Source organism: Salvelinus alpinus, chromosome 12, assembly GCF_045679555.1.
Source record: "Salvelinus alpinus chromosome 12, SLU_Salpinus.1, whole genome shotgun sequence".
In the NCBI taxonomy this organism is placed as follows: Eukaryota; Metazoa; Chordata; class Actinopteri; order Salmoniformes; family Salmonidae; genus Salvelinus; species Salvelinus alpinus.
The window spans coordinates 24,374,993-24,389,517 of NC_092097.1; positions in this window are offsets into that span (position 1 = coordinate 24,374,993).

Genomic DNA, 14,525 nt, shown 5'->3' on the forward strand with positions numbered 1-14,525 from the left:
ACACACACAATACACACATGTACACACAATACACACTCACACAATACACACTCACACAATACACACCCACATAATACACACTCACACACGCAATACCCACACCCACACACAATACACACTCACACAATACACACTCACACAATACACACTCGCACAATACACACCCACACAATACACACTCACACAATACACAATACACACCCACACACAATACACACTCACACAATACACACTCACACAATACACACCCACACAATACACACTCACACACGCAATACCCACACCCACACACAATACACACTCACACAATACACATGCACAATACACACTCACAATACACCCTCACCCAATATACACTCCCACAATACACACACACACACAGCACATACTGTAGGTGGACTCACTCATCAGTCCAGCCCAATTGAGGAAAGGGAGAGAGTGTGGGAGCAGGGGTCCCAATGTGTGTGTGGTGTGTGAGTCAAGGGAAACATCTGGACTAGTAGAGGTATGGAGTGTGTCTGGTGAGAGACATTCCATCCTCTACCAGTCTCGCCATCTCATTTAGCTGATGACATTTCTCAAATCATATTCACCACTTTGACTGCGTGACATAGTGCTCACCCTGTTTTTTCCTGTGTTGTAGTGCTCACCCTGTTTTTTCCTGTCTGGTAGTGCTCACCCTGTTTTTTCCTGTTTTGTAGTGCTCACCCTATTTTTTCCTCTGTTGTAGTGCTCACCCTGTTTTTTCCTGTGTTGTGCTCACCCTGTTTTTTCCTGTGTTGTAGTGCTCACCCTGTTTTTTCCTGTGTTGTAGTGCTCACCCTATTTTTTCCTGTGTTCTGGTGCTCACCCTATTTTTTCCTCTGTTGTAGTGCTCACCCTGTTTTTTCCTGTGTTGTAGTGCTCACCCTATTTTTTCCTCTGTTGTAGTGCTCACCCTGTTTTTTCCTGTGTTGTGCTCACGCTGTTTTTTCCTGTGTTGTGCTCACCCTGTTTTTTCCTGTGTTGTAGTGCTAACCCTGTTTTGTCCTGTGTTGTAGTGCTAACCCTGTTTTGTCCTGTGTTGTAGTGCTCACCCTATTTTTTCCTCTGTTGTAGTGCTCACCCTGTTTTTTCCTGTGTTGTGCTCACGCTGTTTTTTCCTGTGTTGTGCTCACGCTGTTTTTTCCTGTGTTGTGCTCACCCTGTTTTGTCCTGTGTTGTAGTGCTAACCCTGTTTTGTCCTGTGTTGTAGTGCTCACCCAGTTTTTTCCTGTGTTCTAGTGCTCACCCTGTTTTGTCCTGTGTTGTAGTGCTAACCCTGTTTTGTCCTGTGTTGTAGTGCTCACCCTGTTTTGTCCTGTGTTGTAGTGCTAACCCTGTTTTGTCCTGTGTTGTAGTGCTCACCCAGTTTTTTCCTGTGTTCTAGTGCTCACCCTGTTTTTTCCTGTGTTGTAGTGCTCACCCTGTTTTTTCCTGTGTTGTAGTGCTCACCCTGTTTTTTCCTGTGTTGTAGTGCTCACCCTGTTTTTTCCTGTGTTGTGGTGCTCACCCTGTGTTTTCCTGTGTTGTAGTGCTCACCCAGTTTTTTCCTGTGTTGTAGTGCTCACCCTGTTTTTTCCTGTGTTGTAGTGCTCACCCTGTTTTTTCCTCTGTTGTAGTGCTCACTCTGTTTTTTCCTCTGTTGTAGTGCTCACTCTGTTTTTTTCCTCTGTTGTAGTGCTCACTCTGTTTTTTCCTCTGTTGTAGTGCTCACCCTGTTTTTTCCTGTGTTGTAGTGCTCACCCTGTTTTTTCCTGTGTTGTAGTGCTCACCATGTTTTTTCTTCTGTTGTAGTGCTCACCCTGTTTTTTCCTGTGTTGTAGTGCTCACCCTGTTTTTTCCTCTGTTGTAGTGCTCACCCTGTTGTAGTGCTCACCCTGTTTATTCCTCTGTTGTAGTGCTCACCCTGTTATTTCTTCTGTTGTAGTGCTCACCCTGTTGTAGTGCTCACCCTGTTTATTCCTCTGTTGTAGTGCTCACCCTGTTATTTCCTCTGTCGTAGTGCTCACCCTGTTTTTTCCTCTGTTGTAGTGCTCACCCTGTTGTAGTGCTCACCCTGTTTTTTCCTCTGTTGTAGTGCTCACCCTGTTGTAGTGCTCACCCTGTTTTTTCCTCTGTTGTAGTGCTCACCCTGTTGTAGTGCTCACCCTGTTTTTTCCTGTGTTGTAGTGCTCACCCTGTTTTTTCCTCTGTTGTAGTGCTCACCCTGTTGTAGTGCTCACCCTGTTTATTCCTCTGTTGTAGTGCTCACCCTGTTATTTCCTCTGTCGTAGTGCTCACCCTGTTTTTTCCTCTGTTGTAGTGCTCACCCTGTTGTAGTGCTCACCCTGTTTTTTCCTCTGTTGTAGTGCTCACCCTGTTGTAGTGCTCACCCTGTTTATTCCTCTGTTGTAGTGCTCACCCTGTTATTTCCTCTGTCGTAGTGCTCACCCTGTTTTTTCCTCTGTTGTAGTGCTCACCCTGTTGTAGTGCTCACCCTGTTTTTTCCTCTGTTGTAGTGCTCACCCTGTTGTAGTGCTCACCCTGTTTTTTCCTCTGTTGTAGTGCTCACCCTGTTTTTTCCTAGTGCTCATTAATTCATGTTATGTCTGCATTCTCTAACATCACAGTGATAACAGTGAGTAAATCCTCAGCCTTCTCTCTGCGGGTCAGCTGCAGTTGCTGTGATACAGTGTGTGGCCACCAGGAGGGGTAAACAAACCAGACAACAGAAGCAACAGCTTCAATACATAGCCTGGAGGACACAGAGCCTGTTTACATACTGTAGACATGATTCCTTCCTTTCAACTAGACACAGCCTGAAGGGCGGCAGGTAGCCTAGTGGTTAGAGTGTCAGACTAGTAACTGAAAGGTTGCAAGATCAAATCCCTGAGCTGACAAGATAAAAATCTGTCATTCTGCCCCTGAACAAGTCAGTTAAGAACAAATTCTTATTTTCAATGATGGCCTAGGAACAGTGGGAACACTGAAAATAAGAATTTGTTCTTAACTGACTTGCCTAGTTAAATAAAGGTTAATAAAAAGGACACACAGGGTCTGTTCACATATTATACTGTAGAAATACTTCCTTCACTCCTTCATTCCTTGAGGTAATCACTGATTTGACCAGGTTTGGATTGGTGAAAACCATTGGGTGGAGACCTTGGGTGTGTTTCCAAAATGGGTAACTAAAGATACTGTCCAAATACAAAACAGAGCTTAGTGTACACCCTCACTTGCTGGGAGACGGACAATAATAACAGCTTACAAAGGAATGAATGATTACTACTATTATTATTGTTATGATCCAATTTCTCACGATTTTTTAAGTGCATTATCCCAAAAATATATATAATTAAAGTTAGATAAGTGGTTTAGGTAACACCTGTTCGTATATGAGCCGGCTCTTGTAGGTGAACGTTGGGAGCCGGCTCGCTTATCAGAAGAGCCTAATCTACAAATATTTAAAAAATTAAGATATGAATAATCAAAAGATTTAAATTAATAGAATGAACTCATTCAAATAACGAAAAATAAAATAATATAGGCCTAAATGCTCAAGCGCACACACATTCGTTCTGACTGTCTGCTCAGACTAACAGCCTCACCTGTTGTTCCTGTCAATCAGACACTCATTGTCAACCTATGAACCAAAGATGCGTGAGGGAGGGCCGAGCCAACTCACTCACAGTCACACACTGAACAGCCGAGGAGAGAGAGGAAGGACAGCTGTGAAAACAACAGCTGGAAAATGAGTCGGAAGCACAGTAGTATTTGGATGCATTTTAATAATGTAGACAATGTTAGAGCAGTGTAGAATTTGCCAAATCAAAATCTCATATAAAGCCGGTCCTATGCACATCCTACACCGGCATATGCGAACTGTACCCCCAACTGTGAAGCTAGCTGAAGCGGAGCTTCGAGAAACTAGCGGGCCTGCTAGTGATAGTGGTGGAGCCAGAACCTCCACACGTGGAGATATATCCACTCAGTCAAGTAAGCCTACTCTGTACCCACAGCTACGCAGTCTTCTATGGACCAGTTTATGCCAAAGTCTATGTCTGTAGCAAAACAAGGCCAAATTGATATTGCATTGACTAAAATGATTGCCACCGATTTCCAGCCATTTTCGATCGTGGAGGACAGAGGTTTTAGGAATTATAGCAATAGTCTATATCCAATGTACACAATTCCAAGCCGGAAAACCCTTTCAAAATCACTTATTCCACAAATGTACGAGAGCACACAGGCTTCAGTGCGGGAAAGAGTCCAAAAAGCTACTGCAGTTTGCCTTACCACTGACTGCTGGACATCAAGAGTAACCACTTCTTACGTGTCGGTTACCTGTCACTTCATTGAATATTTTTCGATGTCTAGCTGTCTTCTGGACTGCTTTGAGTTCAGCGACAGACACACCTCAGAGAACTTGGCAGAGGAACTGTTAAGAGTGGCCAGAGAATGGCAAGTAGATGGAAAAGTGGTATGTTGTGTTAGCGACAATGCAGCTAACACAACCAAAGCCATGAACATTTTTAAATGGGCCCATCATCCATGTCTTGCCCACACAATCAACCTGATTGTAAGAGATGCTCTGAAGGTGAAGAAGCCCACTGTGGACAAAGTGAAAGCAGCTGTGGAATACTTCCATAGGAGCACAGCAGGTGCTGAAAAACTAAAGTCTACACAACGCCAGATGGGGATGCCTGAGCTGAGGCCTAAACAAGACTGCACTACAAGGTGGAATTCAACATTTTATATGTTGAAGTGGTTTCTTGAGTCAAAGGATGCCATCATCTCTACCCTGGCCATTGTCAATGCACCTGTTGATGCTCTGACCCAAGAGGAATGGGAGGTGATGGAGGAGGTGTGCAGAGTCCTGGAACCCTTTGAGCAGGTCACTGTGGAGATCAGTGGAGAGAGGTACAGTAAGCAGGTATTACTACATCATTATTTAATCCAGTATTATATATGTATATGAGCAGTAGATGAGAATGTAGTATCAGTAGACAAAACATGAACCTGAACTAATAAGTTACTGTTCTCTCTTTTCAGCTATGTGACAGCCTCAAAAATTATACTCCTGTGTAAAGGTCTGCAGTGAATCACAGCCAGCCGCCAGAGAGAAGCAAATGTAACCACAGGACATGTGACAGAGTTGATGGACACCCTATGTTAATCAATGGACAGAAAGTTCCACAGAATGGAATATAATCACGTGCTATCAGAAACCGCTGCACTTGACCCCAGGTTTAAGAAGTTAGCCTTCAGTGATGCCAGAGCGATTGATGAGGCTCTTAAAGAATAACCTCAGCAGCAGGGAGGGACAGCCCCAGCAGTCAGCTGGCTCAGACACCAGGGCAACAGGAAGAAGAGGGATCAGATGGAGCAGAAGCACCAGTTGTAGTGCCACAAACATCTGCTGTTTGGATGCTGTTTGAGGAGAGAGCAACTGGGGATGCAGCACGAAGGAATCCCTCAGCAGATGCCATAATGGAGGTCCAATCCTATTTGGAGGAGCACCTCTGAACTGGTGGAAGAACAAGGCCTCTGTCTACCCATGGCTTACTAAAGTCATGACAGGGAGACTGCATAGTGGCCACATCCGTACCCTCATGAGGGTCTTCTCGAAAACGGGACAAATAATTACTGAGAGAAGAAACCGCATCAGCCCCTCGAAAGTGAGGCAGCTTGCATTTCTGAATGCAAATCTCTCATAAAAGCGAAATATGGTCAGCATTACTGTGTGCTGCTGGTCATAACATGGCAATAAAGAAGAGAGAAAGAGGGACCAGTTTAATGTTTTAAGTGGGATGCTGCAGTTTTGCACATTGTTATTTATTTTTCTGTGATATGGTGCAATATTCTATTATTATGTTGTTCAGATTGTATTCCTTTTGAATTGTTACATTTATATGCACTTTGTTTATATACATTTTAAAGTTATACTTTAAAATAAGTATTCAGAACCTTTGCTATGAGACTCAATTGAGCTCAGGTGCATCTTTTTTCTAATGATTTTCCTTGAGAAGTTTCTACAACTTGATTGGAGTCCACCTGTGACAAAATTCAATTGATTGGACATGATTTGGAAAGGCACACACCTGAATATATAAGGTCTCACAGTTGGCAGTGCATGTCAGAGCAAAAACCAAGCCATGAGGCCGAAGGAATTGTTTGTAGAGCTTCGAGACAGGATTGTGTCGAGGCACAGATCTGCGGAAGGGTACCAAAAAATTTCTGCAGCGTTGAAGGTCCCCAAGAACAAAGTGACCTCCATCATTCTTAAATTGAAGAAGTTTGGAACAATCAAGACTTTTCCTAGAGCTGGCCACCCGGCCACACTGAGCAATCGGGGGAGAAGGGCTTTGGTCAGGGATGTGACCAAGAACCTGATGGTCACTCTGACAGAGCTCCAGAGTTCCTCTGTGGAGATGGGAGAACCTTCCAGAAGGACAACCATCTCTGCAGCACTCCACCAATCAGGCCTTGATGGTAGAGTGGCCAGATGGAAGCCACTCCTCCGTAAAAGCCACATGACAGCCCGCTTGGAATTTGTCAGAAGGCACCTAAAGGACTCAGACCATGAGAAACAAAATTCTCTGGTCTGATGAAACCAAGATTGAACTATTTGGCCTGAATGCCAAGCATCATATTTGGAGGACACCTGACACCATCCCTACGGTGAAGCACGGTGGTGGCAGGATCATGCTGTGGGGATGTTTTTTAGCGGCAGGGACTAGGAGACTAGTCAGGATCGGGGGAATGATGAAAGGAGCATAGTACAGAGAGATTCTTGATGAAAATCTGCTCCTGAGAGCTCAGGACCTCAGACTGGGACAAAAGTTCTCCTTCCAACAGGACAATGACCCTAAGCACATAGCCAAGACAACGCAGGAGTGGCTACGGGACAAGTCTCTGAATGTTCTTGAGGCAGAGCCCGGACTTGAACCTGATCAAACATCTCTGGAGAGATCTGAAAATAGCTGTGCATCGACACTCCCCATCAGAGCAGGAGAGGATCTGCAGAGAAGAATAGCGGTGTGCCAAAGCTTGAGCGTCATACCCAAGAAGACGTGAGGCTGTAAATGCTGCCAAAGGTGCTTCAACAAAGTACTGAGTAAAGGGTCTGAATACTTATGTAAATGTTGTATTTCTGGGGGGTTTTCAAAAAGTTTTTTTGCTTTGTCATTATGGGGTATTGTGTGTAGATTGTTGAGGGGGAAAACAATTTAATCCATTTTAGAATAAGGTTGTAACATAACAAAATGTCAAAAGTCAAGTGTTCTGAATACTTTCTGAATGCACTGTATGTGAATCTACTTCTAACATAGTGATGTTGCACACTGCTGAATAAACTGACTAAACACCCGGGATAGGGTGATTTTCCTAGTGGATGGGAGGTTCCCATGTTTTTTACATCTGTTTTGGTGATGGGATGGGATGTACTTCCACCTGAGGAGAACAGAGCAGAAACATAAAGCCAAGGGGGGGGGGGGGGGGGGGGGGGGGCGAAATGAACCTCACCGTTTAAATTTCAGTGCTGGTTCAAGTTACTGAGAACTTGAACCTTTGGTAATGTGCAAATTTGCTACATTTGTCATTAGCTGGCTAGCAAGTTCACCAATTCAGGATTAGATAACTGTCTGGGTATTCACAATTGACACTGCTGATTTTATGATTAGTTTGTTTGGTTGTTCATCCCTGAACAGCTGAAAACGAAGACGAGATTGCCTGCTAGCTAGCCATCACATCCGATGAGCTAACATAGCTTGGCCAGCAGTAATTCAACATTTGAATAAAACATTTATATGAAAGTAATATGTTGAAAATTTTAACAGAATTTGGTGAATAAATAATCTTTATATTTACATTTTACAAAGTTATTCCTGTGGAACACTTCCCTCCCAAACGAGGATTAACCTCTACCACTTCTCTCTCCCGGATCCGGGATCCTCCTCATCAAAAAAGCTGACTAGCATAGCCTAGCCTAACGGGACAGGGATATCATATAATATAATTTTCATGAAATCACAAATCCAATACAGCAAATGAAAGATAAACATCTTGTGAATCCAGCCATCATTTCCGATTTTTAAAATGTTTTACAGCGAAAACACAATATGTATTTCTATTAGCTAACCACAATAGCCAAAGACTCAACCGCGTATTTTCACCATGTTTCTACCGCATAGGTAGCTATCACAAAACCGACCAAATAGAGATATAATTAGTCACTAACCAAGAAACAACTTCATCAGATGACAGTCTTATAACATACATTTATGTTTTGTTCGAAAAATGTGCATATTTGAGGTATAAATCATAGTTTTACATTGCAGCTACCATCACAAATAGCACCGAAGCAGCCAGAATAATTACAGAGAGCAACGTGAAATACCTAAATACTCATCATAAAACATTTATGAAAAATACTCTGAAAAGTATTTATGAAAAGTACAGCAAATGAAAGATAAACATCTTGTGAATCCAGCCAATATTTCCGATTTTTTAAGTGTTTTACAGCGAAAACACAATATAGAATTATATTAGCTTACCACAATAGCCAAACACACAAATGCATTTATTCACCGCAAAAGGTAGCTATCGCAAAAACCAGCAAAAGATATAAAATTAATCACTAACCTTGAACAACTTCATCAGATGACAGTCTTATAACATCAGGTTATACAATACACTTATGTTTTGTTCGAAAATGTGCATATTTAGAGCTGCAAACCGTGGTTATACATTGTGAATATGTAGCAACATTTCCCCAGAATGTCCGGAGCTATTTTCGACACTCACCTAATCTGACCAAAGAACTCATCATAAACTTTACATAAAAATACTTGTTGTATGGCAAATGAAAGATACACTGGTTCTTAATGCAACCGCCGTGTTAGATTTTTAAAAATAACTTTACCATAACAAACAGCTTGCATTATTGTGAGACAGCGCTCGCCAAAACGGCGGAGAATAGGAATCAACATTTTCCACAGAAATACGAAATAACATCATAAATTGTTCTTACTTTTGCTGAGCTTCCATCAGAATCTTGTACAAGGAGTCCTTGGTCCAGAATAAATCGTTGTTTGGTTTTAGAATGTCCTTTTCTTCTGTCGAATTCGCGCCACAATGCTAGCCAATGTTGATAACGTTCCCATTTTCTCTCGACGCAAAGAACGGAAAACTCCAAAAGTCCCAATAAACGTTGAATAATCTGATAAAACTTGGTTGAAAAAACCTACTTTACGATGTTATTATCACATGTATCAAATAAAATCAGAGCCGGAGATATTCGCCGTGTAAACCGAACGCTTATCAGAAGACAATATCGAGGTACTTCGCGCGCCTTGGTAGACAAAGGAAATTCCTGACCTGCCACTCCAAAAGCTCTTGTTCGACCTCAGATCAAGCTAGACACCCCATTCCACCTTCCACTGCCTGTTGACATCTAGTGGAAGGCGTATGAAGTGCATGCATATCGATAAATATAAGGCAATTGAATAGGCAGGCCCTGAAACAGAGCCTCGTTTTCAGATTTTTCACTTCCTGCATGGAAGTTTGCTGCAAAATGAGTTCTGTTTTACTCACAGACATAATTCAAACAGTTTTAGAAACTTCTGAGTGTTTTCTATCCAATAGTAATAATAATATGCATATTGTATGATCTAGAAAAGAGTACGAGGCCGTTTCATTTGGGCACGATTTTTTCCAAAGTGAAAACAGCGCCCCCCTATTGACAAGAAGTTTTAAAGTCTGCCATTCGTTTTTGGAATTTTCACTGCGAATATAATGTTGAGAGATAAGCTCAAATTAACTTTATTGTCAGTGATGGAAAATTGTCATGGACACATAATACTACTGTATTTTAAATATCACATATCAAATCCATATAAAAAACATAACATTTCCATTTGACTACCCACTGGACATTTTAACAATGAAATGTGGTCTCATAAGTCCAAGGATGACCTTTAAAATATAGTAGCTGGTTCCTTTTAGTCACAATGTTTCATTGTGGATCCAAAGATGCTGTGTTAGTCAAAAGCTGCTCGCACCCCAGATACACTGACAAAATACTGTGTTCGCGCTTGCATGCATGCGTGCGCGCGTGTGTATGTGCATCTGTGTGTGTCTGCATGGGTGTGCATGTGCGTGTGTGTCAGGACTCCCTCACCCCTGACATACTCAGATTGCCACTGGGAGGTGTGTTATTCCAGCCCAGCTGAGAGAGATCAGGTTTCATTCCCTTTTCTCTTTCTCAATCTCTCTCTCTCTCTACTCTTCTCTTCCTACTCTTTTCTTCCTCTCTTCTTCCCTACCTCTCTCCATCCTTCTTCCACTACCTTCCCCCTCTTTCAGTTTCTCCATCTCTCTCCCCCTCTCCCTCTCCACAGGGTTTGAAACATGCCCTAAAGCGTATCTTTAAACCTCAGCATTCCACTGTGGATCTGTTGCCACAGGGAAAAGATTTAAAACCGTTGAGTGTTTTTGGAAAGTTGAAACTTTATTTAATCTGGTGCTTTTTGTGAACTGCTCTGTTAGTCACGAGGGAGGAAATTTGTTCTTGACGCTTAAATCCCTGTGACATTTGGTTTGGAAGAGACCCGCCATACGCATACTAAAAACACGCACACACACACACATACAAACACACACACACTTTACCACCATATGCATACTAAACAGAACCTCTGTACAGTACACAACGTGAGCCAAGGTGTAGGTTCCACCTTAAAAAGCACAACAATCTCTGATTGTTCTGAAATGTTTACTCAGTGCTTCAACAAAGTACTAAGTAAAGGGTCTGAATACTTAAGTAAATGTCATATTTCAGTTTTTTTTAAATAAATTAGCAAACATTCCTGAAAACCTGTTTTTGCTTTATCATTATAGGCTCTTGTGTGTAGATTGATGAGGAACAAAACAGTTTAATCAATTGTAATTCACACAAAATGTGAAATACTTTCCGAAGGAACTGTATAGTACTCAACATCTGATTTGCATCAAATGTTTTCCACCAATGAGTAAGATACCAAATAGCAGGAACAGCACCATCTAGTGGTCAGAACTTGGTAATATCAGGATGTATAATGGGACATAAACCTAACAACTTCAATTACTAATTTCTCTGAAGAGGGGAAAATAACCATCACCAAATTCACTGGAAATACATTACATGCTCCCGAGTTATGCAGCGGTCAAAGGCACTGCATCTCAGTGAAAGAGGCGTCACTACAGTGCCTGGTTCGAATCCAGGCTGAATCAAGGCGCACAATTGGCCCAGCATCGTCCGGGTTTGGTCGGGGTAGGCCATCATTGTAAACAAGAATTTGTTCTTAACTGACTTGCCTAGTTAAATAAAGGTTAAATAAAAAAATTTTTTTTTTAAATTGAACATAGAGAACATGGGTCTGTGGGTGGCTTTGGACTATTTTCAAGGGATTCCTCATGTCTTTCCCATTGGTACAAACAAGTTTAGTCCAAATCAGATGTTGGGTACTATATTTATTGAATATTATATGAATCCTGTAAAATAAAATGCCCAATTTGGGTGCAATCAATTAGCTTAATATCTCAGAGATCAAATTATATTTCAACAAAATAATGTTGCAGGAATGCTAATCTTCTATGTTTGTAACTGCAGAAACCATTTCAGAACAATCTGAGATGGTGGGTGTCATGGCTTGCTGAAATGACATGGAACGACCCAGGGGCAACACACAGAGACGTTATTCTTGGCTTGCTACACTAGAGTTTGGCCTATACGTGTTACTCATTTATATTAAACTACTGTATGTCTTACTCATCTGGAGAGAAATACTGTACAAGCTCAACCCGGGTTCTTTCGTGTGAGAGAGTTTGTGCGTCTGTGTGCATACTCTACGTTTGTGAATTTGTGCGTATGTGTGTCACTGGTGTGCATGTGTATATGATCATCGACATACACATTCGTGCATGTATTTATGCAATCGTATTGGCTTGTGTGTGGTGTGTGTGGTAGGTGTATATGTGAGTGTGTGCAGGCGTGCGTGTTTGAGGAAGAGGCTAAAGCTGAGCCAAGGCTAGCTGTTAGCTGTAGCTCTGAGAGGAACGCTGAAACACTGAGGTCCAGACAGACCCTCTGAGTCATGCTCATCCTGTACAGAGACCTCTCTCTGCCTCTCTCTGTGTATGTGTATATGTGTATATGTGTGTGTGCATGCTTGTGTGTTTGCATGTGTGTGTGTGTGTGTGTGTGTGTGTGTGTGTGTGTGTGTGTGTGTGTGTGTGTGTGTGTGTGTGTGTGTGTGTGTGTGTGTGTGTGTGTGTGTGTGTGTGTGTGTGTGTGTGTGTGTGTGTGTGTGTGTGCGTACTAGAGAATGTTTTTGCTGTCCTGTATGTTGACTCACTCTACAACAACACAGGACAGTTCCTTTTGGTTCTTTTTGGATAGGCTTGTTTGGGTTAAACTAATAGAAGAGGCCTATTGGGCTCTCACTCTGTGGTTAGGCCCAAAATTGTGAAACACACAAACGAACCAATAAAGTATACAAATGACACAATGATTTAAATACTCATATATACAGTGTTTACATTTATGTGCATACTAATACACACACAGGTCTGTGTTCCATCCACGTACAATTGGTATTAAGATCATTTAAGAAGCATTTTTGTGCTATCAAAATGTCACCCTATGTCACCCAAATGTCACACAGTTTGCCAATAGTTGTAACTGTCCCCATCCAGAGCCATACTGTAACTGTCCCCGTCCAGAGCCATACTGTAGCAGCCACCCATACTGTAACTATCCACGTCCAGAGCCATACTGTAACTGTCCCCGTCCAGAGCCATACTGTAACTGTCCCCGTCCAGAGCCATACTGTAACTGTCCCCGTCCAGAGCCATACTGTAACTGTCCCCGTCCAGAGCCATACTGTAACTGTCCCCGTCCAGAGCCATACTGTAACTGTCCCCGTCCAGAGCCATACTGTAACTATCCCCATCCAGAGCCATACTGTAACTGTCCCCGTCCAGAGCCATACTGTAACTATCCCCGTCCAGAGCCATACTGTAGCAGCCACCCATACTGTAACTGTCCCCATCCAGAGCCATACTGTAACTGTCCCCATCCAGAGCCATACTGTAATTGTCCCCGTCCAGAGCCATACTGTAACTGTCCCCGTCCAGAGCCATACTGTAACTGTCCCCGTCCAGAGCCATACTGTAACTGTCCCCGTCCAGAGCCATACTGTAATTGTCCCCGTCCAGAGCCATACTGTAACTGTCCCCGTCCAGAGCCATACTGTAACTGTCCCCGTCCAGAGCCATACTGTAACTGTCCCCGTCCAGAGCCATACTGTAACTGTCCCCGTCCAGAGCCATACTGTAATTGTCCCCGTCCAGAGCCATACTGTAATTGTCCCCGTCCAGAGCCATACTGTAATTGTCCCCGTCCAGAGCCATACTGTAACTGTCCCCATCCAGAGCCATACTGTAATTGTCCCCGTCCAGAGCCATACTGTAACTGTCCCCGTCCAGAGCCATACTGTAACTGTCCCCGTCCAGAGCCATACTGTAACTGTCCCCGTCCAGAGCCATACTGTAACTGTCCCCGTCCAGAGCCATACTGTAGCAGCCACCCATACTGTAACTGTCCCCGTCCAGAGCCATACTGTAACTGTCCCCGTCCAGAGCCATACTGTAACTGTCCCCGTCCAGAGCCATACTGTAACTGTCCCCATCCAGAGCCATACTGTAACTGTCCCCGTCCAGAGCCATACTGTAACTGTCCCCGTCCAGAGCCATACTGTAACTATCCCCGTCCAGAGCCATACTGTAACTGTCCCCGTCCAGAGCCATACTGTAACTGTCCCCATCCAGAGCCATACTGTAACTGTCCCCGTCCAGAGCCATACTGTAACTGTCCCCGTCCAGAGCCATACTGTAACTATCCCCGTCCAGAGCCATACTGTAGCAGCCACCCATACTGTAACTGTCCCCATCCAGAGCCATACTGTAACTGTCCCCGTCCAGAGCCATACTGTAACTGTCCCCGTCCAGAGCCATACTGTAACTGTCCCCGTCCAGAGCCATACTGTAGCAGCCACCCATACTGTAACTGTCCCCATCCAGAGCCATACTGTAACTGTCCCCGTCCAGAGCCATACTGTAACTGTCCCCGTCCAGAGCCATACTGTAACTGTCCCCATCCAGAGCCATACTGTAACTGTCCCCATCCAGAGCCATACTGTAGCAGCCACCCATACTGTAACTGTCCCCATCCAGAGCCATACTGTAACTGTCCCCGTCCAGAGCCATACTGTAACTGTCCCCATCCAGAGCCATACTGTAACTGTCCCCATCCAGAGCCATACTGTAACTGTCCCCGTCCAGAGCCATACTGTAACTGTCCCCGTCCAGAGCCATACTGTAACTGTCCCCGTCCAGAGCCATACTGTAACTATCCCCGTCCAGAGCCATACTGTAGCAGCCACACATACTGTAACTATCCCCGTCCAGAGCCATACTGTAACTGT